The sequence below is a fragment of the Callorhinus ursinus genome, unplaced genomic scaffold (genome assembly GCF_003265705.2).
Source record: "Callorhinus ursinus isolate GAN/ISIS: 27379988/994484 unplaced genomic scaffold, GSC_fseal_2.0 scaffold21, whole genome shotgun sequence".
NCBI lineage: Eukaryota > Metazoa > Chordata > Mammalia > Carnivora > Otariidae > Callorhinus > Callorhinus ursinus.
The window spans coordinates 1,746,728-1,771,706 of NW_027397083.1; the positions used below are offsets into that span (position 1 = coordinate 1,746,728).

The window sequence follows — 24,979 nt, forward strand, 5'->3', positions numbered from 1 at the left end:
ATGAGTAAGTTAGACACAGAAGGACAATACTACATGATATCCCTTACATGAGGAATCTCAAGTAGTCAAACTCAGAGAACCAGAAAGTAGAAGGGTGTGTGCCTGGGGCTGGGGCGGGGGAGGGAGAAACGGGGAAGTGTTAATTAAGGGGTACAAAGTTTAGATTATACGGGATTAGTAAGTCCTAGAGATCTACTGTATGGCATAGTGTCTACAGCTGGTAATACTCTATTGTATACTTAAAAAACTTGCTAAGTGGGTAAATCTTGTGTTAAGTGTTTTCATCACACACACGCACAAAATGAGGGCAAAAGAAAGATTTTGGGAGGAGATGGATGTGTTTATGGCTTACATAGGTTGTGATGATGTTCTCATGGGTGTATACTTATTTCCAAACTCAGCAAGTTGTATAGTTTAAATAGGTATGGCATTTTGTATGCCAATAATAGCTAAATAAAGTGGTCTTTAGAAAAGATTTATTTGTTTATTTTAGAAAGAGAGAGGGAGAGGGGCGTGGGGGAAGGGACAGAGAGAGAAAGAGAGAGAGAGAGGGAGGGAGAGAATCTCAAGCAGACTCCCGGCTGAGCATGGAGCCCCACACAGCGTTTGTCTTACCACCCTGAGATCATGACCAGAGTGGAAATCAAGAGTCAGTTGCTTAACTGACTGAGCCCCTATTTGTTTGTTTGTTTGTTTGTTTGTTTGTTTGTTTGAAGAATGTTCTCTTTTTGTAGGATGCTGCATGTGCAGCTGGGTTAGGGGGACAGATTGTTCTCTGGCAGAAGCCGAGTGTGACATAGTGACGCACAATCATGCTCCGGGGAGGAAGGAAGGGGTACTGATACCGTTTTGTCTCTAAGAAGGATCGGCAGCATCATTCAGTGTTTATTAAGTTCTGATGTTGAGTGAGGCATTGTGCTAAGCATTCGATTTTCCTTATTTCATTAACTCTCCACCATAACCTTATGGGTTAGGTACTGTCATCCTTGTTCTCCAGGTAAGGACAGTGAGCCCAGAGGGATCGACTTGCCACCTCTCACCCAGCTAGCAGGTGGCAGAGCTGGGCTCCACGCCAGGCTGTCTGCCTCCAACACCTGCACTTCTTTGTGGTGCCCGGAGCACCCACGCTCTTGAGTCCAAATCCTGTTGATGTTCATTTTCATGTGGTCAATTTCCATCAAAATTTGCACGGGAGGCAGCTGAGCTGCGGAAGAGCCTGAGTGTGGACCCAGAAAGCTGGCATGGAGAAAGACTCTAGCACGCACGGGCTTTGTGTGACTTGGGTCTGTTACATCATCTCTCTCTGCGTTTCCTTACCAGACAATGGAGATAACATACCCACGTCACAAGGTTATTGTGAAGGTCAAATGAGATTTTGGCTGTGAGTCTGATTTGTAAACTCTAAAGTTTGGAAAGTCAGGGATTGTTATTCTTATTACATTGTTCCCTTGGCTCAGGTCAAATCCTGTCATTAGCAGCCCCAACTTAGATAGGAGTCTCAGCCAAGTTCAGTGGTGGCTGACTTCTTCTGAGCAATACCCAGGACGGTAGAAATGTAGCACCGCCCCGAGCTGGGGTCTGGAGTTGGCGGCACATGGTGAGTCCCCAAATCCTACCCACCCGGCCCCTCTTTCCCACCAGCAGCCTGGATCCTGGCCCTTTCGCCTTCACCCCTGCTCCCATCTGTGCTGCCTGGCTGTCTTTATCTTTTGCTTGCCCCCCTGGCAGGAGCTGCATGGAAAATTTGTGGCAAAGACAGGATGTGTTCACCAAATGTCCACATGCTCTTGGTTGGGGTCAGGGAAATGTAGGCAGAAATGACATGTGTCTTTTCTAGGCAGAGGCAGTTAAGAGCTGGTGCTCCCCTTCCGTGTGTCCTGTTCCGTTGGAGGCCACCTATAAGGTAGAGGAAGGCCACTTGACCCTCGGCAGAGTGTGGCATGGACAAGAAATGGATCTTTGTTGTAATAAGCCCCTGAGATTTGGGGGTTAATTGGTGAAGCAATGTAGCCTGGCACTCCCTGCCACCAGTATATTTCCTGCCATCAGTCTACACAGAGGGGAGGAGGGAGGACCTTATTCCGGGCAAAGCAGCATGAATAAAGGTGTGTCATGCTCCAGGAGAAGGAGAACATTGGTGTGGATAGAGCCGAGGGTCCTTGCTCATAGGGCTCAATCACAGAGTGGTTAGGGTCACACCCTTTGAGTTCTGGCTCTGCCATCGACAGGCTGTGTGCTTTGGGCACATGACTACCAAGCCTTGGTTTTCTTAACTATAAATTGCAGGTGATCACAGTGCCCAGACCAGCCCGTGGGGCCGCTGTGAAGATCAAGTGGGTGCTGAGCTCGGCGCCTGAATTAGGGTAAGTGCTTGATAAAAATTTGCTATGTTCAATCTCAGCCATTGTTACTGCTAAGGGAGGACGGGGAGGCCGGTTTCAGGGCCAAGAGAAGTGCTTTCCATTCTTACAGTCATCTGGAGCCCAAGACGGTAAAATGTAGGAGATAAGGACAGAGGGAGTCCTAAAGGTACCTAGAACGGATTCATCCACCCATCCAACAAACGAAACAAAATTCTTAAAAATAAGTGTCATTCTCTGAATGTGTGAGAGTCTATAACCAACAGGATGAGAGAGCCTGAAATGCTGGGGTTATTGGACAAACCCTTCCCAGGCCTACTGCCTCCTTCACAGGAGCTAGAAAAAAATAGCAAAGTCAGGACGGGAGCCAAGCCAGTGACGTCTTGGTAGGAAGGGCAGCAACAGGAAAACACGTCAAGGCTAAGTGCTTCTCCTTGGGGCCCGTTCTTCCCTGTGTGAGGAGCTCGGTGGGGAGGGGTTGTGGTCTCTTTATCCCCGGGCACCGTGGTCTGGGGGTCTCCGGCTTGCAGTCCACCAGGTCTGGGGAGCTGGGCGGTGGAGAGTCTCCAGCAACATTTCTGGCAGGCTCCAGGAAGCACAGGTGAACGGAGTCGGAAAGGCTGGTCAGAGGGAACGTGGTGGGTCTTGTCTACCCAGCGTCCATTTTCCGGTCTCCTGGTTACTGAGCCAGCTCTAAATCTGTCCGTTCAGCAGGGCTGACCCCATGTCCTGCTCCGGGGCCCGAACACTCACAATATCAATTCTTCCAGACTATTGTGATTGGTTCAGGGGTGGGTCTGTGACCAAACTGGCCCAGTGGGATTCAGTTAGTGAACTTTTATTTGAACCCTTGGGGGATAGAACCTCTCTTTTCACAGGACTCACAGCGAGGAGGTTATGGGCCTGGACCTTCTGGAAGCTACTAAGTCCTGGGAGAAAATCTGCCTAAGGCTAATATAGCAAAATATAGTACCGATAGAACAGAGGCTGCATCCTGTTGCCATTGTGTGCGAGCCCCCGGATCCAACCATGCCTGAAGGCCGCCTGAACGGTTCGGTTATTTGAGAGTCCTGCTTGTTACACTGGTTCTCCAAAAAGCATCTTTGTTTGTCTGAACACTATCGGATGGCGGGATCTTACCACCAGGAGGCATTTGCATTCTCAGTTCACAGTGGGCTTCTTACTCTGTACAAGCTTATGAGCTGGGCTCCTGGGATAGAAACATAAATAGGGCTGGAGCCTTAGCTCCAAAGACTCATAGTCGAGAGAGAGTGACCGATATAACTAGAACGGTTCAGCATAAGATATCCTGAGATAAAATAAAAACTATCATGGGAACTAAGAGGAGAAAGGAAGCCTGGATCTCAGCAGGAAAGGCGTGTTAAGGAAGGCTGTTGAAAGGAGGTAATATTATTCTTTTCAAGAGGTATTTATGGGGCTCTATGCCATATACTCTGCTGGGCACTGGGGATGTAGGGACATGGTGCCTGACCTCAAGGTGCTGACAGTCTGGTGGGAGCAGGGCACCCGACTTCTCAGAATAACCTGTGGGTACTGGACAGGATCGTGGTGCTGTTAGAACAAATAACCAAGGAACCAGACTTGGCTTTGGGATGTAGGCGAAGTTTCTAGGAAGAGGAAGAAGGAACAGGAATTAAGCAGGACGAGTTGGGGGGGTTGGGGGAGGCATCCTCCGCAGAAGGGAACAGCATCTGCGAAGGTTCCATGGTGGGAAGGAGCAAGACAATCAAACACACACAATAGATTCTTGGGCTGTTTAACTGAGAAGTGAAGACCCATGATCCTTAACTCCAAGGGCTTTCTCACACCAGGTTGGGTTTTGTTTTGTTTTTTTTTTTTTAAGATTTTATTTATTTCACAGAGAGAGAGAGAGAGAGAGAGCACAAGCAGGGGGAGCGGCAGAGGGAGAAACAGGCTCCCTGCTGAGCAGGGAGCTCGATGCGATGCGGGGCTCCATCCCAAGACCCAGGGATCATGACCTGAGCCGAAGGCAGACGCTTAACCGCTTAACACCCAGGTGCCCCAATGCCGGGTGGTTTTTAAACCCAGCTGAGTATCACTTTTCTCATCTGTGAAATGGGATAACAACACCCACTTTGCAGGCTTGTTGGGGGGGTTCACTGAGGTGAAGTATTGAAGGGCCTGGCAGAGAGAAGGCAATCAGCAAACAGGGATGATTACCAAGGTCCTCCTCCCGCTCAGCTCCGACCCCAATCACCCTTGGTGGAGTGTGCTTCAGGCTGTCATTTGGTTCCCAGAGTTTTCACTTTCCTTCTGGGAACCCTACTCCCCATTTCCCTGCTCCCTGCAGCTCTGCCCCCTGCAGCTCTGCCCCCAGAACCTGCCCCACAGGCCCCTCCGGGGGCCGAGACCCGGGTCGGGCAGCATGGAGCGAGACAGGGTGCATCACGGGCTGAATTGTGTCTCCCCCACTCCCAAATCCACGTTGGAATCCTAATAATGCCCTGGACCTCAGAATGTGAGGCGATAGGGTCTTGAAAGAGGTCACTAAGTTAAAACGAGGTCACTGGGGTGGGCCCTAAGCCAGTACGACTCTTCTTCCAAGCAGAGGACGTTTGGACACAGACACGCACAGAGGGAAGACATAGGGAAAGACCACCTGCAAACCAAGGACAGAGGCCTCAGAAGGAACCAAGCCTGCTGATACCTCGACTTCCACCGACTTCTAGCCTTCCAAGCTGAGGAAATAAATGTCTGTTGTTTGAGTCCCCCAGTCCATGCTATTCGTCCTGGCCGCCCGAGCAGGTGGAGACGGGGGCATGGTGAGAGGTACAGAAAGGCACCAGGCCCACAGGTCACGGCCACACACCTCTCGGCAGGCTCCTATATTCTCCACCTCTCGTCTCCCACCGGCAGCCCCTGAGGCTTCAAGGGCAGCCTGCGTTCTTCTCCCCTTGGACACAGGCGATGGGCGGGAGAGAGAAACAGGCCTTGGGAACAAAGGGGTTCTGCCCTCTTCCCACTTCCTTCACGTGTGCTGGGACGCGGGTGAGTGAAGTGGGACATCTCTCCACCTAGGCTGGGGTCAGACTTTCTGGGTTCTCATGTCCCGATCCACAGCTTCCTGGCTGTGTGACTTTGGGAAAGTTGTCAACCCTCTGTGTGCTTCACCCTTCGCATCACTGAAATGGGAATAATAAATGTACCTCCTCCACTGGGTTGCTGTGGAGACTAAATGAATGCTTAGGACGGTGCCTGGCACAGAATAAGGGCCAGAGAGCATTAGGATTACTTCCCTCTTAGAACGTTACTCTTAACATGAGAGGAATGTTCCTGGCTTCATGAGATTAGGCTAAGGCTGAAATAGGACGTGCCAAGATGTTTCAGGATGTTGGACATGAAAGAATCCACACATGTTAGCTGTTGAATTCTTCACGTAGGTCAAGTCCTGGTTCTGGCACCTGTTGGAGAAGTCCCGTCACCTCTGTGTCTCGGTTTGTCTCTCTGTGAAATGGCTCAGCTGACTCCTCATGTCCCTGCCTGCCTCCAACTCATCGTCAAATGCAAGTCAAGTAGCATTTGTGAAATCGCTTTGTAAGACTGAAGCCTCATATCAATGTAATAAGAGCCAGCAACGGGGTCTTTACCATTATTTGGCATTCTTCTCCGTGTTTCACATACATTTCTCATTTCATCTTTACAACAGCTCTGTGAGCTTGGCCCTGTAATTCCCCATTTTATAGATGGGAAAACTGAGGACAAGGAGATTAAGGAATTTGCCCAAGACTCCCAGTAAGCTGTGGGGCTGGGATTCGCCTCCATGGGTCGAACACGGGTGCTCACACCCTTCATCATGTTCTTTAGCTGCCTATCCGATACAGTAGCCCGAGGGCCCTCATATGTGGCCAATGTGACAGAGGAACTGAGTATGTAATCTAATTAAATTTTACCTAATTGAAATTAAAATCTAGATAGCTCCACGTGGCTTCTGGCTACCACATTAGACAGGCACAGCACCAGGCTACTGCCTCCTGATTGAGAGGCTCATGCGACATTTCAGATGGCATGCAGGTGAGTGAGGAGGGGATTCTCCAGACCCCCACAGCTACTAAGCCACGTTGCAATGCACTGCTCCTGGCCTTAAACCCAGGCTTCAAGCCAGCCCAGGCTCTTCCCTGCTGGGCCTGTAGAGAACAGGCTGCCCGCTCGTGAGGAAAGGGGATTTTTCTGCGGCAGACACCAGACCTCCCATTTCTCCGATGGGTCGTGGCAGGGGAGGTTGAGCACCCTTCCTTACTCCCCTTACCCCTCACCCTTTCAGGCCCTGAATGCTGCTGAGCCAGCAAGAGAGAGAAAAGCCAGAGGGGAAGCAGAGCCCAAGCTGCTTCCCTTCCTCTCTGGGCTGGAAGCTGAGCTGGCCAGCATTCAAGGCTTAATTAGCTGAAATAACGGAATAATAATCTTTAAAATCATAGTGGTAAAGCTCAGGCCGCGCTGTTTCTGATCATTCAGCCACGTGGCCATGAGCATCCCATTACCAGCTTGGCTGTGCCGAGTTGGCCAGGCTGAGCAGGATGACTCCAGTGTGCCCTGTTGGGGCTCTCCCCCTGTGATTTTCTGCGTGATGGGAGAGGCCAGGTTCAATGTCTTTGGGGGCCTGGCTTGGCATCTGTGGGACGGAGACCGTACCCACCGAGTGGGACAGTTGTGAGCAGTCAGTGAGAGGCTTTGCAGACCAGAAGATACTCCCAAAGAACTACGGTTGGCCAGGCGGCACGGACGTCCCAGACAAAGGGACGCTGGTACTTGCTGCTGAGTGACCTTGGGCATGGCACGTCATGTCTTGCAAGTCTGCTTCCTTCTCTGGAAAACGGAGAACACCCATCTCTGAGGGCTCTCCGGGAGTATTGAGGGAGCACGTGTGCAAGCAACGCTGGGCCCAAGTGCCCAGCACACAGTGGATGCTCCCCAGATGTCACTTTCCCCCTCTTTGGGGTTTCTCCCGTCTTTCTGCTGGACCTTTGGAGACATTCCTAGTTTGCGATGAGAGGGAAGGACTTGGTCAGGAGGTTGGAAGGAGCTGATGTTCTAGAAACAGTTCTCTCCCCTAATACCTACCAACACTCTTCTGGGTGGTGTGGAGTCTCGGGGTGCCAGGGCCTTTGAGGTTTAGGAAGAGAGCAGAAGAGGCACTGAGCAAGCCCCTTTCGAAGACCTGTCGCGCGCGTTCTTCCCTAGAACCCAGGCGAGGGAAAGGCCTCCAAAGCCAACAAGTTATTTTCCATAGAACTATTAGGTTGGAGGATACCATTTTTCTAGGTCAAAAGTTGGCCGAATATAAGCAAGACATGTGAAATAAATAAGACCACTTGACTCGACTTTAATTAAGTCTGCATTAAGCAATGTGCTGCTTCTATGCATCTATTTAAGGACGTGAGAAAAAAAAGTATAAATGCTTTAATAATGAGATTTAAATAGCCCGTCAAAGCACAAGAAAGAGAGAGGTCGTCAGGCAGGATCTAACTGATTGCCAAATAATTTATAAGAAAATGATGAGTTCAGGATTTGAGAAGAGGGAGAGGCTACTCCTGAGTAAATGGGGTGATGGGCAGATTAGCAGACGGTGGTGGGGTTTCCGTTTGTGTCTGGAAGGAGGGTTAGCAGCTTCAATAGGGCAGAGAGAGGGGTCGGAATGATGAGAAACATCATGACCAAGGTCTGGGGACTCAATCCCCTGGGCAGGGAGACCATGTCTGGTAAACTTTTCTGCACCTAACACGGTCCCCGTGACAGAGTGGGTACCAATATACATTGGATAAAAGAATGAATGAATGAGCAGAGGGAAAATGTGTGGAGATGAGTGAGCAGATCAGTTGTTGGGGGGGTGGTCAGCGGGAGATAAAGCTGTCAAGTTTGGTCGTGGGGAGTTCTGAACACAGACGAAGGAGTTTGGGTAGCACTCAGAGGAGACAAGAGTTCCCCACTGTGAATGCAACAAATACATAGTACGTGTCAAGTTAGTTCTAGAGGTGAGAGAAAAGCCCTAGAGCATCTCCTAATTCGCTGCTTTTGAGTTGATGTGGTCCTGGAAAACAGAGGTCACTCTGACTAGTCCAAATAAGGTGGATGACATTGCAGTCACAAACAACTTTAGAATCCCAGTGGATTAAAGCAACGAAGCTTTGTCTCTTGCACATGCTGTAGTTCCGGCTTGGCTGGAGCATTACCCCATGGTATCTTCATCTCAGGATCTGGCTGATAGGGCGGACTGTATCTGGGACATTACTGCTTTAGTAACAGAGGAAAATAAACCCTGGTAAGCCATGTGCTGGGTCTCACAGCTTCTGCTTAGAAGTGACACATTTCCTGGCTGAAGCAAGTCAGATGGCCAAGCCAGATGTCAGTGGGGTGGGGAAGCCTAATTCCTCCTTCCCAGTAAATCAAATTGAACAATAAAAGGGCCATAGTTTCTCACTGAAATTCTGTGTAAGGTAAGAGTAAGCGGGCCAGGGAGATAGATAATAATAGTAGGGAGAGAGATGATCTGGGGATTCATTCTTGGGTTAATTTAAATCTGAATTTTGTAATTCCCCCTCTGAGTCTTAGCTGAATAGAAGCCACTTTTATGTGTGTAGCCATTCTTGGTCAGGTTCTGGATAGTTCTTTATAGGGTGGGACAGGTTACCTAATTTGTGGGACCCAGTGCCAGATGAAAACGTGGAACCCCTTGTTCAAAAATCATTAAGAATTTCCAGACACTAATCAGAGAAAGACATGTATCATATGACCTCACTGATATGAGGAATTCTTAATCTCAGGAAACAAACTGAGGGTTGCTGGAGTGGTGGGGGGTGGGAGGGATGGGGTGGCTGGGTGATGGACATTGGGGAGGGTATGTGCTACGGTGAGCACTGTGAATTGTGTAAGACTGTTGAATCACAGATCTGTACTTCTGAAACAAATAATGCAACATATTGTAAGAAAAAAGAAAAAGAAGAAGATAGCAGGAGAGGAAGAATGAAGGGGAGTAAGTCAGAGGGGGAGATGAACCATGAGAGACGATGGACTCTGAAAAACAAACTGAGGGTTCTAGAGGGGAGGAGGGTAGGGGGATGGGTTAGCCTGGTGATGGGTATTAAAGAGGGCACGTACTGCATGGAGCACTAGGTGTTATGAACAAACAATGAATCATGGAACCCTACATCAAAAACTAATGATGTAATATATGGTGATTAACATAACAATAAAAAAAGAATTTCCAGACACTGACAGCAAAGCAGAAAAGCACACATGGAGCATTTTTTTTGTAAAAAGATTTTATTTATTTATTTGACAGAGAGAGTGCGAACACAAGCAAGGGGAGTAGCAGGCTGGAGAGGGAGAAGCAGGCTCCCCGCTCGATGTGGGGCCCGATCCCAGGACCCTGGAATCATGACCCGAGCAGAAAGCAGATGCCCAACCGACTGAGGCACCCAGGCACCCCACATGGAGCATTTTTAAGTGCAGGCACTGTGCAGTTGTACAGGTTGCGCACTGGTGAAACTGGCTCTGCTTCACCTATAGGTAACCTCTCCACAGCCACTGCTCAGAGATACCATGTATCAAACCTCCATTCCCTTCAAACCTCCGACCTGCTCCCCTCTGTCTTCCTCTTCATCCATCAGATGAGAACAAGCATGTTCTCAAACCCAGGTCTTCAGACCTTTCAAAAGCAGCACTGATCCTAACCCCCCAGGGAGGCAGGCCTGCTGTCCTGCTGCTGGAAGTGAGTCCTTCCACCTCTGCCTTGCTCACTCTCTTGCCTAGATCGTCCTTTTTTCCTTTCTGCCATCATCTGGTTCACTCCTTCTTTCAACCCGATCCATTCTGTTGACTTTTGTTTTTTTAAATAACAGCTCTATTGAGATGTACTTCACATGCCATACATATAATTCACCTATGTAAGTGTAACTGTGCAATGGTTCTTAATGTATTCAGTTATGCAGTCATCACTACAATCAATTTTAGAACATATTTATAACTCTGCACCCCCCCCATTAGCAATTACTCCCCTTCTCACCTCCTCTTCCCACCCAGTGCCAGGCAGCCACTAATACACTTCCTGTCTCTGTAGACTTTTTTCATTTAGCATAATGCTTTCGAGAATCATCCAGATTGTAGCCTATATCAGTACTTCATTTCTTTTTTTTTTACTGCCAAATAATATACCGTGTGTGGCTATACTACATTTTACCTGATTTTATTTATTTGTCAGAGAAAGAGAGAGCACAAGCAGGGGGAGTGGCAGGCAGAGGGAGAAGCAGGCTCCCAGCTGAGCAAGGAGTCCGATGGGGGACTTGATCCCAGGACCTTGGGATCATGACCAGAGCCAAAGGCAAACGCTTAACCGACTGAGTCACCCAGGCATCCCTCTTGTCTGTGTTTCTTATTACAGCCCTCCTTGTGGGTGTGAAATGGTATCTCACTGTGATTTTGCTTTGCATTTCCCTGATGGCTAATGATGTTAATCATCTTTTCACATGCTTATTGGCCATTTGTATATCTTCTTTGGAAAAATGTCCGCTAAGATCCTTTGCCAATTTTTAATTGGGTTATTTGTCTTTTTATTATTGAGTTAAAATAATTCTTTATATATTGTAGACACAAGTCCCTTATCAGATATATGTTTACAAACATTTTATCCTGTTCTGTGGGTTGTCTTCTTACTCTCTTGATGGTCTTCTTTGGAGCACAGTTTTCAATTTTAATGAAGTTCAATGTATCTATTTTTTGTTGTTGCTGCTTGTGCTTTTTGGTGTCATATTTAAGAACCTGTTGCTTAACCCAAGGTCATGAAGACTTATGCCTATGTTTTCTTTGAAAGTTTCATAGTTTTAGTTCTTACATTTAGGTCTTGGTCCATTATGAGTTAATTTTTCTCTATGATGTGAGATAGGGATTCAACATCATATCTTGGCATGTGGATGTTCAGTTGTCCTCACATTTGTTGAAAAGATTTTGCTTTCCCCATTGAATTGTCTTGGCACTCTTGCCAAAAATCAGTTGACGATAAATGTGAGGGTTTATTATATTGACTCTGTTCTAATCCACTGATATATATATATATCTATCTTGTCCTTATGTTAGTATTACATAGTCTTTATTACTGTAGTTTTGTAGTAAGTTTTGAAATCAAGAAGTGTGAGTCCTTCAACTTTGTTCTTCTTTTTCAATTGTTTTGGCAATTCTGGATCTCTTGAATTTCCATAAGAATTTTGGGATCATCTTACTAATTACTGAAAAGGAGCCAGCTGGATTGTATGGAATCTGTAGATCAGTCTGGGGAGTAGTGCCATCTTAACAATATGAAATCTTCTAATTCATGAACATGGGATGCTTTTCCATTTATCTAGATATTATTTAATTTCTTTCAACAATGTCCTATGGTTTTCAGAGTTTAAATTTTGTATGTCTTTGTTAATTTGTTCCCAAGTGTTTATTCTTTTTGATGCTATTATAGTTTTCTTAATTTTATTTTCAGATTGTTAATTGTTAGCACAGAGAAAAATCAATTGATTTTTGTATATCGATCTTGTATCGTGCAATCTTGCTGAAGTCTGTTGTTCGGTCTAACAGTTTTTAAATGGATCCCTTAGGATTTTTTTTTTCAACTGATGTCTTCATTTATTTTTATTTATTTATTTTATTATGTTCAGTTAGCTGACATATAGTACATCGTTAGTTTTTGAAGTAGTGTTCAATGATTCATTAGTTGTGTATGACACCCATTGTTCATCACAACACTTGGTTACCCCAACCCTCCACCCCCTGGATTTTTTTTTTTTTTTTTTAATGAAAGATCATGTCATCTGCAAACAGGGATAGTTTTATTCTACCTTTCCAATATGGGTGTTTTGAAATTTCATTTTCTTGACTAATTGTTCTGTCTAGAGCCTATGGTATAATTTTGGGTAGAAATGGCAAAAGTAGACATCTTTGTCTTATTCCTGATCTTAGGGGAAAAACATTCATTCTTTCACCATTAAGTATGATGATAACTGTGGATTTTATATAGATGCTTTTTCACGATAAAGAAGTTCCCTTCCATTTTCAGGTTTTCAAATGTTTTGATCATGCTGAGGTGTTGAATTTTGCCAGGTGGTTTATCTGCATATATTGGAATGATCGTGTAGTTTTTGTTTTTCATTCTACTGAAATAGTGCATTACATTAATTGACATTAAACTGACCTTGTGTTCCTGGGATAAATCCCATTTTTTTCATAGTGTATGAATGCACGTTGGTATATTTTGTTTGTTGGCTTTTTTGGGAGGATTTTGGTATCTATATTTGTAAGAGATATTGGCCTGTAGTTCTGTCTTCTTGTAATTTTTTTTTTAAAGATTTTATTTATTTGTCAGAGAGAGAGAGATAGTGAGAACAGGAACACAAGCAGGGGGAGCAGCAGACAGAGGAAGAAGCAGGTTCCCTGCTGAGCAAGGAGCCTGATGTGGGACTCTATCCCAGGACCCCAGGATCATAACCTGAGCTGAAGGCAGATGCTTTACTGACTGAGCCACCTAGGCATCCCATCTTCTTGTAATATTTTTGTCTGGTTTTGGTATCAGAGTAATAATGACCTCATAGAATGAGTTGGGACTCTCTTCTCCTATTCTTTTTTTTTGAAATTTCTATGAAGAATTGGTATTAGTTCTTCCTTAAATGTTTTTCTGTTGCTGCTTTTAATTTTTCTCTTTATCTCCGGCTTTCCACATTTTTACTATGACGTGTCTGGGTGTAGAGCCCCTTGCATTTATCTTATCTTTCTTGAGTTTGTTGAGATTCTTGGAAGTATAAATTGCTTTTCATCAAATTTGGAAGGTTTTCAGCCATTATTTCTTTGCATTTTTTCCCTCCTCCTTTATCTCCTCTTCTAGTAATCCCATTATGTATATTTTAGTGTGCCTAATGGTGTCCCACATTTCTCTGAGGTTCTGTTCATTTACTTCATTCTTTTTCTCTGTTCTTTGGATTACATAGTCTATCAACCTATCTTCAACTTTATGGATTCTTTCTTCTGTCGGGTCAAATCTATTGTTGAATCCCTCCAGTGAATTTTTCATATCAGTTATTATCCTTTTTAACTTCAGATTTTTCCATTTGGCTCTTTTAAAAATATATATAACCTCTATCGCTTTATTGATAGTCTTTTTTTAAAGATTTATTTATTTATTTGAGAGAGAGAGAATGAGAGAGAGAGAGAGAGAGAGCATGGGGGGAGGGGCAGAGGGAAAAGCAGATGCCCTGCTGAGCAGGGAGCCTGATGCAGGACTCGATCCCAGGACTCCAGGATCATGACCTGGGCCGAAGGCAGTCACTTAACCAACTGAGCCACCCACGTGCCCTGGCAGTCTCTTTTTGATGGAATATTGTCATCATATCTCTTATTTCTTTAAACGTGATTCCCTTTACTTTTCTGAACATATTTATAATGGCCGCTTTGAAGTCTGTTACATCTGACATCTGGGCTATCTCATAGATGGTTTCTGTTGCTGCTTCTTTCCCCCCACCCCCTTGCATGGGCTACAATTTTTAGTTTCTTTGCATGTCTTGTAATTTTTTCTTGAAGTCTGGACGTTTTAGGTGATATACTGTAGAAACTCTGTAGACTGATATTCTCTCCCTTCCTGGTGTGTTTCTGTTGTTGCTCATGTGTTTGTTTAGTGACTTAGCTGAACTCTTTTAGCAAATTATGTTTCTGCCTTAATATGAAGCCTCTGATGTTGCTCCTCACAGAGTGTAGCTTTGGACAGGCACACAGTCACCCTGGGATGGTGGGTTTTAGCAGGGCTCTCTTTGATGGCCTCTTTCTCTAAAATCTCTATTAACCTGCTTGCCTTTGCTATTATCACATCTAGCTCTTAGCCTCCACTCATTTTCTTCTGATTGCTTTATTGTTGTTGACAGTGCCCTGGGGGTGTACATTGTTCCACAGTCTGATCCAATTAGATTTGGGCACCTTTGCAGAGGTAGCTTTAAAGGCAAGTCTTTGAGGTTTGTTCTGACCCAGGAAGGCTCTTCTTTGCTGTCTCTTAACCTGATTCTTTCTGGTAAACTAACTGGCCTATGATTTAGCTTGTTGCTCTAAGGGATCTACTAGCTTCCTCTTCATTGCTTACCACCAAAATCTTCATTGTTTTTGTGAGCACTCTTAGGCTTGAAATTCCCCACACTCCATTTTGAATTCATTAAGTCTCTCTGGAATGAGCTCTCCATTTGTATTAACTGCTTCTCATCCTAAGTAAAATCTCTGAACTATTTCTTCAGAGGTGAGGGACAGTCACTTATCTTGGAGGGACAACCCTGACTTAAGAGCAGGGCACTGAGGGATGATGGCAGCCTCTAGTCTTCTCTGCTTGCTTCTCCTGTGTGGAACCTCCACCCTACAACTGAACTGTGGTGGGGGCAATCAGGGCCCCCATACTCTTAGACTGTTGTTCCTGGGGCTAAGCCTCTGATTTATGAGTGAGGACTAAATGGAGGGAGTGAGCCCCTGATAGTTTGGCCACCTTTGCCAGGAAGTTAGCCTCTGCAACTTGGAGTTTGGGGAAATGAGAAATGCTAGTGGTCTGCCTTTCCCTGTGAAATACTCTGTCTCTCGACTAGGAACTTAGGGGAGAGGGAGGCCCACTTTATGCATACAACCTGCTCAGATTGGAGCTTCCATTGTCTTGTTGAGATGAAGAATGGGGGAAAGAAGCTCAAGTTTCATAGTCTCTCCCTGTACTTACTGAGATTTAGTTCTTAAATAAATGTTTCTTTGTGTGCTGTCCTCCCTTACAACAACTTCCAGAGACTTCTAGCCATTGGGTTTAATGATTTTCACCAGTGATGGTTCTTTCCTGGGGAGTGGGCCCATGGCACTCTGAACCCTGCCATCCCAGAAGCCCCCCTTGGCTTTTACTCAAGCTCAAGTCTTTGCCATTAAAAAAATTCTGTCCTGCTCTAACTACTGCTCTATTTTTACTTTCACTGTCAAAGTTTGAGTAAAAGTTCTGTATTTCCTCTTTTCCAGCTTTCTCCTCAATCATTCTAAACAGGTTGTCTAGGCCCACTGGTCCTGAGGGAGCAGCTTAGATCCTGAGGTCACTGGTATCCCCATATCTTGATGTTCATCAAGTATTTGTCTCTCACCTTATTTGATCTGTCAGCAGCATCCCAACACTGCTAACTCTTCCCTCCTATCTTTTCCTGGGTTCTGTGACTTGGCATCCACTTGGATTGCCTCCTGTGCCCATGGCTGCTTGCTCTTGGCCTCCTTTATTGGTTTGTTCTCCACTCCAGCCTTTAAAGGGGTAGAGATCCTCAAGGCTCTGGCATGGGCTTTGTCTTAGTTACCAATTGCTGAGAAACAAATCACCCCAAACCTGGTAGTTTAGAAAACAAACATTTATTATCCCATGGTTTCTCTGGGTCAGGAATCTGGCTCTGGCTTCGCTAGATGTTTCCAGAGTAAAGTCTCCCAAACCTGCAATTAAGGTGTTGGCCAGAGCTGAATAGTATTCTGAAAACTCAACCAGGACTGTAGAGTCTGCTTTCGATCTCCCTCATGTGCTTATTGGCAGGATTCATTTTTTCACAGGATGTTGGATCGAGGTCTTCAGTCCCTCCCTGGCTATTGGCCAGAGGCCTCCTTCAGGTCCTTGCCATGTGGCTCTATCCATAGAGAAGCTTACAACATGGTGGTTGACTTCCCTCAGAGCAAGTGATTGAGAGAGAGGGCATCCAAGATGGAAGCCAGTCTTTTTGTGACCTGATTTGGAAGTGACATCCCATTCCTTTTCCCATAGTCTATTCTTTAGACGCGAGTCAGTAGGTCTAGCCCACATTCAAGGGGAGTTGCACAAAGGCATAAATACAGGAGGCGGGGATGACTAGAGCTATCCAGGAGGTTCCCTCCCATAGCTCCCATCTCTTCTCACTCTCTAACCTCTTTCTAGACCACCTCAGACACATTGAGACTTTCATTACCAGTCACAAAGAAGAGGAAGATGATTCACAAACTTATGTTTTCAGTCCAGCCCTCCCCAGGCTAACATCTCAATTGCCATTTCACTCAGATTTCTCAAAAGCTGCTCAAAAACAAAAATGTCTGAAACTGGACTCATGGATTTTCCCCAAACCTGGACTTCCTATATGATAGTTAAGGTATAGTGAAGCAGTGAGACAAGACAATGTGTGGCTCGGTTCTCCTCCACATCTTGTCTTCACCCACATGGTCAACACTGGCTCACTAGCCCCACGCCCCTTCCAGGAAGTGAAGCGTAAGCAACATCCATTTTGAAAGCTGTGACCCAGGTAATGGACGTATCACTTCTACCCATACCCTGTGGACAGTTAGAAAGTAAGCTGTAGAGAGCGGGGCTGGACATGCCAGTCTCTAGTCATGCAGCTGTGACCCCCGTTAATACATGGGGGGTCATATTACCGCCTAGACTGGGTTCCCCTCAGGGCAACGTCTGAGGCAGGGGGCTTCTGTGCTCTTATTTTATTAGGGAACCAACTGCCAGGGACTAGGAGTAAGTGGCAAGGGGCGTGGCAGAGGAAAGAGGGAGAGATAAGATGAGCATGCATATTATGAATTGCCAATCTGTAGGACGACTACAGTAAATTGTATAAACTGCCCCTGAGGACCAGCCCTCTGGGAGAGAATGCAGGAAGGATTTTTCCACTGGCTTGTTTTCCATTGGTCAATAGTTCGTCCCTTGGGGTGCTAACTCCCTTGCTTTTCTGAGTTGGCATGTCTGCAAGGACATGGGCACCAGAAGCTCCAGAGAGGGAGGCCGGTAGGCATGGCATGGGCCAGAGATGAGGAGCCGCCAGAGTGCCTGCTTTGGGTTCATCAGGGCCCTTGTGGAGCGGGGACAAGGGCAGGGAGCCTGAGAAGATCTGAACTCCCATGCACTCTCTAAATAGAGAAGGAGAAAATAGATATCAGGGTTCACTTACCACTTCCTACCGCACCCTGTTTCCATGAGTGACACCCCATTCATTTAGTTCCAGCAAGTGAGAAACCTTAGGCACACCCTGACATCTCCCTTCTCCTTATACCTAGATCCGATCCAAAATATCTCTGAAATCTGGTCGCTTCTCCCCATTTTGACTACCACACTCTTAATCAAAGCTTCTAATCGTCTCTCGTGGGAACAAATGTCTTCTAACTGAGCTCTTTTCCTTCTTCATATCCATTCTCCACACACAGCCAAAGTGGCTTTTCTGTAACACCAGCTGGATCTTGTCACCATGCCCTGCTAATTAAGATCCTTTTACCCCTCTCCATTGCTAGGAGGACAAAGGCAAAACTCCTCAAGGTGGCCCACAAAGCCCCATGTGGCCTGGCCCTTAGCCTCCTCTTGCAACACAGTCTCTGTCCTCATTGCCTACTTTTGGCCTCGGCTTTCCCAAGCTCCAGGCTGCCTCAGGACCTTTGCACATGCTCTGCCCAAGTTTTGCTGTAATTGTTCGTCATCCTTTTCTCCTACCTGCCTTCTCATCTTGAAGCTCTCAGGGCAGTGGTCATTTCCTCAAGGGGCGTATTTCTTGATTTTCCTGACTAGGTCAAACCCTTCTTATATACGTATCCAGTCCTGGATTCTTCAATAGGCAGACTAAGTGTGTATTTTGTATTTCAGGCATTAATGAATCAGAGTCCCTCCTAATTTTTCATAACATGCTATTTGACTTTTCAAAAATAAAATAACATCAAAGAAGTCATCGTGGGTAAGACCAGACTTTTTGGGGATTTCATTACACTTGTCTTTCTGTTTTAATTTCAAATTGATTGTGGAGGAGGTCATAGTCTGCTCAGTACTTGGAGCCTCTAAATGTCAGACCCTAAAACTCTCACTGTGGCTTTAACTCTCCGTCATTGCTTTCCACTGCTACAGCTTAACTTTTCATTATGTCAGTTAGCAGACACTGGTCTTCCCCGCTAGTCTCTGTTTTTCAAAGGTAGAGGGCTAGGTAGGGTTTGGGTTCATCTCCGAGCTTAGCACAGGGTTCCCACAGAGGAAAACGCAACATTCATTCATTAAGTGAGCGAGACTCGGGGAGCCTGGAGCTCCCACCCTGGCATGGCCACTGATTGGATCTGTACCCCCTCCTCTCTGTGCCCAAGTTCACCTGGTCTTATCACAGCAGCTGCTGCCTGAGACGTAGGAAAATCTTTCCAGAAAGAGAAAGAGAAAAAGAGGAAAAGAGAACACACATACACATTAGGAAAAAAATATGATTAGTTAAATCCATATGTAGCCGCCAAGTTCCCAGGGCTAAGATTGCAATAGCTTGGCAGGGTTCCGAATGAAGAATACTTGCATATTCACACTTCTCGCTCGGGCCCTCAATTGTGTGTCCACCTTTTTTCCATGCCAAAATTTGTGGGTGTAGCGGGAGACATTTCAGTACAAAGTCCATCGAGACAAAAGATTCCAGACAAGTTCTCAACAAGTCTTAAATGGCTGAATGAAGTGGAGGCTGCGGTTGTTGTCATGCAAGCAACCACAAGGTGGCGCTGGGTGTTCAGCAATGAGATTCTTGCCTCCAGGGACTTCACGACCAACTTTTTTCTTATCACTTGTCAGTTTATTTTAAAAAGTTTCCTTAGCCTTTTTCTAGTCCATAACTTTCTTTAATAAAAGAGTTACATTTTCCCCTTTTATGTGTCTTTACACAGTGACATGCTTAAGGAAGTGTCATGAATAACACTGAGGATGATTCAGTGTCTCCGGTTTTCGTCCAAAGTGGAAATGACAAGAACATTTCTTTTCCTACATGAGTGTCATAATGTGATATTGGATAATTACAGCTCAGTGTAACTACATTTCAGGAGATAACATGTAGCTCAAAACACTGCACTGGTCGTAGGGACCTAGTGCTTGATTCTCCAGGACACTGGGCACCTGAGCTAGCTGGGGCCTAGGATCCACTCAGCCTCAGAATCATCAGCTGATTGGACTGTGGGTAGGTCCCCTGTGCTAAGGATTCTTAGCACAACCCCACAGCTGGAAGATTCTGGGGTTGGCAATTCCAGTGCCATGGGAACCCAGAGGAAGGAGAGGTCTGGCTTACCTGAGCCCCCTGGGGGACTCAGCCTGCAGGGTCTCTGCCCCCTAAGGCAGGGCCCAGAAGCCAGTGCTGGGAATCAGGCTCAGGGGGAGGTCAAGGCTGTGTACCAGCTCATCCCCAGCAGATGTCAGCATCTCCCCGGTCAGAAGCACACAGCAGATACCAGCCTGGCCAGGGTATAGCTTGGGAGGCAGCTCTGTGCTCTGGTCTGGTAGTGATACTGGTGTCACCCACCATCGCAGGTCGCGGCTCCTTGGCGAAGGCAGATTGCCATCGGACACCTGCGGTACTGTGGAGCCCTGGGGCTCATGGGTAACCCCTCAGCGGAGCTCCGTGGCATCCAGAGGTAACCTCTCTGCACTCACACAAAGCTGGGGACTGTCCCACTGGCTGCCATCAAAATGTTGGGCCGGAAGAGCAGGCAACTTTCATACCTCAAGAAACTAAGATAGAAAGTGTCATTAAAAAAGAACAAGAAAAAAAAATATGACTTCACAGATTGTTCAAGATGATGAACTACATACCATGGTCTTAAGACTGCAGACCTGGGAGCCAGCCATCCTGGGTTTGAATTCTCCTTCCAACACTTAGAAACTGTGGGACTTAGACAGGTTTCTCAATGTCTTTGAGCCTCAATTTCTGCATTTGTAAACTGGGAATATTATTGTTCCTATTTATTTTCATTGACCCTTCCAGTCCCGTTGGGTGATTGTGAGGATTTACATGAGATCACTGTAATCGGCAATATTTGCTAAGCCATTCTCTCCGCCAGGCATAGATCTAGTCTTTTTGTCTAGTATCTCATGATTCTGACCACTGCAGTGTGTTATTACCCCACTGCATAGTTAATGAAATTAAGGCTCTGAGGGATACAGTAGCAGAGCTAGGATTTGAAACCAGGCGTTTTGCCCTCAGAGTTTACTCTCATGATCAGTGCAAAGCACGTTTGCTGGTTTTGCAAACTATTCTGTTGCTGTCATGGCCCTGTGAACTCCTGTGAGCACCCCCCGATGGCAGCCCTCTGTCTCCTCTCTGTTACTTGTAAGCCAAGTGCTCCCGAGCCAGTGATGTCAGTTTCTGAACCTTGGTTTACTAATCCGTAAAATGGGAATCATGATGGAAGTTATCCGATGAATTTTTAAATGAAATTAAAAAAAAAGTTTTTAAATGAAAATTACGTTGAGGAAAGCATTTAGAGGTGCTTCTGCAGTGCCTGACAACATTACCTATCAAGATGTGATAAGCTTTAACCTATTTCTAGAAGTCATATTTACTTGGCACCCTAGCTCAGGAAGAGAGAAATCACATCCCTCTTGGATTGTGCCATCTGACCAACAAAAAAAAAAAAAAAAAAAAAAGTCTGAGTCCTCCCCTTAATACAGAACTTCGGTCTGGACAATTGCATTTACTTCCCCCTTCTAACTCACCCTCTGAGGTGCCTCCCGAGTGGGCGTCTTAAAGCTTAGAGCCGATGCTTTAGCTCAGTGCTGTCCAACAGGAACATAATGGGAACTACATAGCTAATCAAAAATTTCCCAAGAGCCACATTAATAAAGTAAAAAAACCGGTAAAATTCATTTTAATAATATATTTTATTTACCCCAAGGTACTCAAAATATTATCATTTGGACACGTAATCAAATAAAGAATTACTAATGAGATGTCTTACGTCTTGTCTCTGTGGGAAGTCTTCACAGCCTGGCATGTGTCTTATACCGTAACTCTTCTCCACTGGCCCTGACCGCCTTTCAAGGGCTCGGTAGCCACCTTTGCTGAGCAGATAACACATGGAACATCGCAGGTCGAGTTTTCTGTGTACCTTTTATTTCCTTTTTTAAAAGATTTTATTTATTTATTTACTTGACAGAGAGAGAGCACAAGCAGGGGGATCGGCAGAGGGAGAAGCAGGCTCCCTGCTGAGCAAGGAGCCTGATGTAGGACTCCGTCCCAGGACCCTGGGATCATGACCTGAGCCAAAGGCAGACGCTTAACGACTGAGCCACCCAGGCGCCCCTCTGTGTCACTTTAATGGCAACAAAATGGTGCTTGGCTTTTCCGGCTGTATGTAACTTCAGCCGCAGCTCTATCTAACTTTAGCTCCAAAAAAAAACACTTCGTTTTGTGTCTCTGCACCTTTGCTGTGTGTTTCTGCCTACGTGGCATCCCCCCCGCTCCCCACCCCCATTGGGTACTTCAACTCGTGTTGAATCCTCACACCAAGCCCATAAGGTAGATACTATTACAACTCCCATTTTACAGATGAGAAAACCGAGGCTTGAAATGGCTCCTTTACCCATGGCAACATGACCTGTGGGCTGCAGCACTGTGCTCTAAACCCCTTTGCTCTGTTGAATAAGCAGTGCTGTACCCAGTTGGAGTGGGAATGGCTCCCAGGGGCAGGAGTGAGTGTCTGGTATTCAAGCAGAGGTATTCAAGAGGCCCCTGGATGGCCCTCAGACTGGGCTGCAGTAGAGGAGACTGCCACGCTGGATTGGAGCAGGGAGGCGGGTTGGTGATGCTCTTTGCAGTGGTGGGGGTCCAGGGAGTCTTCCGGCTCCCTGGGAGACTAGGCTCCGGCCGCTGGAATGTGGGGATGCGGAGCCCAGGACGGAGGGCTTGACTTCCTCCTCTAGTGGTCGCGGGGGGCCTTCCCCAGGCTCTAGAGCCCTTGTGCAGCCGAGGGGCCATTGGCGTTGGTCTTCTCTCCTGGAGGGCCTGGCTCCACATCCTCCCATTGTCAGTGCTGATACAGTACCTCATTAATTTAAGACTCACTGTAAATATTTTTGGAAACACCCTGTTTCTCTCCTGAAGACTGGTAGGGCTGGGTGTGAGCAGGGCCAGGGCCCTGTCCGCCTCTTCCTGACCTCCTTCCGGCCTCTGCTCTGTTTCCTGCTCTAGCTGCCTCCTGCCCAAGCCCTCCTGTCAGGCTAACAAAGGCGGGTGAGCTCCAAGGAGTGAGGCTCCCTCTGGACTTGATCTTTAGGGTTGGGAGGGGAAGGCCGAGTGGCACAGGGGAAGTGGGTCTGACCCAGTGGGGACACCTGCATGAGTTCCCTTTTCCCCTTTGGGCCTCCTTTTCCCCATCAGCAAAGCCGAGAGCGTGTGGAACCGCCGGCACCCGCAGGGGCCCCTGGGCTTGCTCTCCCTTCTCCCCCGGCAGTGAGTTGTCATTTCGGAAGGATTCTGTTTATTTAACCCACTCTGTTTGTGAAATAATAATTAATTCATAGTCTCAGTTCTTATTCATCAAAGCCATCCTGAGCACCAGGGAGGAGGAACCAGAACCACCAAAGTGGGTTGTGAAAACCCAAGCTTGGGGGGGGCCTTGACATTTAGAGAGCACTGCCTTATGAAGGGGTGGGGGGTGCGCTATAAAATGCTGATGCTGCCCCCATGTGATCCCCTTGCCCCCCACCCCCTTACTGTCCTCTCGGGCTTCAGCTTGGGTGGGTGGGGGGGTCAATGGCCTAGAGAAAGGGTCCCCACACATTTACTAGAGGCCCCACTATGTACGGGGAGGTGTGCTAAATAATGGGGAGGTAATGTCAGGTGGGGGGTAAGGGGGTGGCTGGGGAGGTCACAGCCTAATAAGCAACCCATTAGGTGGGGCTCGGTGCCACGGCAAGGGGAACGGATTCTGATCTCATTTTGCCTCCCTGTTCCGACCCCGTTAGCAAGAAATCCACTTTTCCAACCACCCCTGGGAGCCACTGCTACAGTCCCCAGAATCACCAGCTGGTTCAAAGTCCTCATGTACGGATAGGGACACTGAGGCCCTCTTCTGGTGGTCCACCCTGTCTACCATGGATCCAGCTCTTCTCACCATCTGAGTTCATTGAGTCTGTTTCGAGTTCCGCTCTTGGGTCTCTTCACCTCCAGGGCACATGTGCAGGAGATCAGGGACGTGCTTTGAGCGCTCACACAATTCAGTGCGGGCCGCGTGCCTCAGCTGGAGTCTGGCACGTAGTAGCTGCTCAATAAATATTTGCCGAGGGAATGAATTAGTAGCCAAGATGGGACTGGACCTTATATGTCCTGGTGCTTGGGCCAGCAGGCTCTCCTGCATTCACTGTCCCCAGAGCCCTGGGTGTCCTTGGTGTTTGGAGTGAGCCTGGGAATTTGAAGTAGCACCAAATGGCCAGGGGAGAGGAAGGGGCTGCTGAGGGGCTGAGGGGGGTCTGCCTTAATTGTCAGAGGCAGCTGGCCATTTGGTTTTGCTCAGATAAGCTGCTAAGGTAGGGCTTGTGAGTGTGTGTGTGTGTGTGTGTGTGTGAGTGTGTGTGCAGGGCTGGCCTGGGGAAGGCGGTGTTGTGTGGCTGAAGGAAGGGGAGAGGGATCCCTGAGTGGGCTGGGCAGCCTGGTTTCATCCCCAACCCCGTCCTTCCCTCCCCTTCCCCTCAGATAACACCACCAGCTGTTCAGGACACAGCTGTGCTTTCTCTTGGGAAGGGGAGAAAAGGACCCCTTGGCCCTGGGTGAGTTCAAAGCAGACCTGTGAAGTGAGGGGGCTGGAGAGGGCCTGGGGGAGGAGGTGAGAAGTCAGCAAGGGGCAGAGAAAGACAGCCTGCACTTTGATGTCCCCCACCCAGAGCCTGGGGCAAGCTCTGGGCAGGCCCTTGCAGACCTGGAGGCTTTGGGCTTTCTCTCTCACCCCAAGCCCTTAGAGAGATCCAATTAACCACCCTTTCCTGTCCCTGCCAGGAGGAGGCTTACCCAGTCCCTGACCCCAGCACACACTGGCTCACGAAAGCATGCACGCACCCAGTGCACACTCGTACCCCACAGCACATGCAAGCACACCCTGCCCCTGGGTGCACACAACCACACACACACACACACACACACACACACACACACACAGTCACGGGCATGGGGCCAAGCCAGTCTCGCTTCTAGGCCAGGAACAAACCCAGGGCTGGGGTGGGTGAGGGCTATTGAATCACTGACTCCAGAGGTCCCCCAGCAGTCGGGGCTGTCCTCAAAGGGACCCACAGCAGGTCTGGGGCGCTGTTCTGCCAGGAGCTGACCATGCCAGGCTCCTCACAATACCCTGAAGAAATCTCCCGGGAGAGAGCGAAGTCCCCAGGGAAACCAGTCAGCCTGTCCAGGGCAGGCCAGCCTGGGGACACTGGTCAACAGCCCCGCCCTGGGTGCTGGCTTGCCAGATGGCTCAGGGCCGATAATTCTGGATCAATGTAGCAAAAGAGGTGCCCTTGTGAAGTCAGTAGCACGGTCCTGGAGTGAAGACCCAGCCTTTCCCGTCTTCTCCTGAGTGCGTTCCTACCACTTTAATTCAACAGGCATTTACCAGGCTCCAGCTTGGTGGTGGTGGTGGGGGGGGAGGGTACCAAAATGAACACAGGTGTCTGCCCAGGTGTGCTCTGTCTGGTGAGTAATGCCTTCGGAGCCCTGGGGGCACATAGATCAGGCTTCAGCTACGGGTCCTCTTTACTAAACTTCCATCCTCTGTGTTGGATGGACAGGGATCCGGGGTGCCAGGCCGGGGGAAGAGTAAGCACCTGGCCATTTGGC

The 24,979-nt window shown here is 47.5% G+C and overlaps 1 long non-coding RNA gene across 1 annotated transcript; it reads left to right on the forward strand.

The window, feature by feature from the left end:
- The first annotated feature begins 1,463 nt into the window (after positions 1 to 1,463).
- LOC141374712 (uncharacterized) lies at positions 1,464 to 9,175 on the forward strand. Its single transcript, XR_012381805.1, has 4 exons — positions 1,464 to 1,597; positions 2,287 to 2,363; positions 4,951 to 5,390; positions 5,783 to 9,175. It is a non-coding gene; the product is annotated as an uncharacterized lncRNA (long non-coding RNA).
- The last annotated feature ends 15,804 nt before the right edge of the window (positions 9,176 to 24,979 follow it).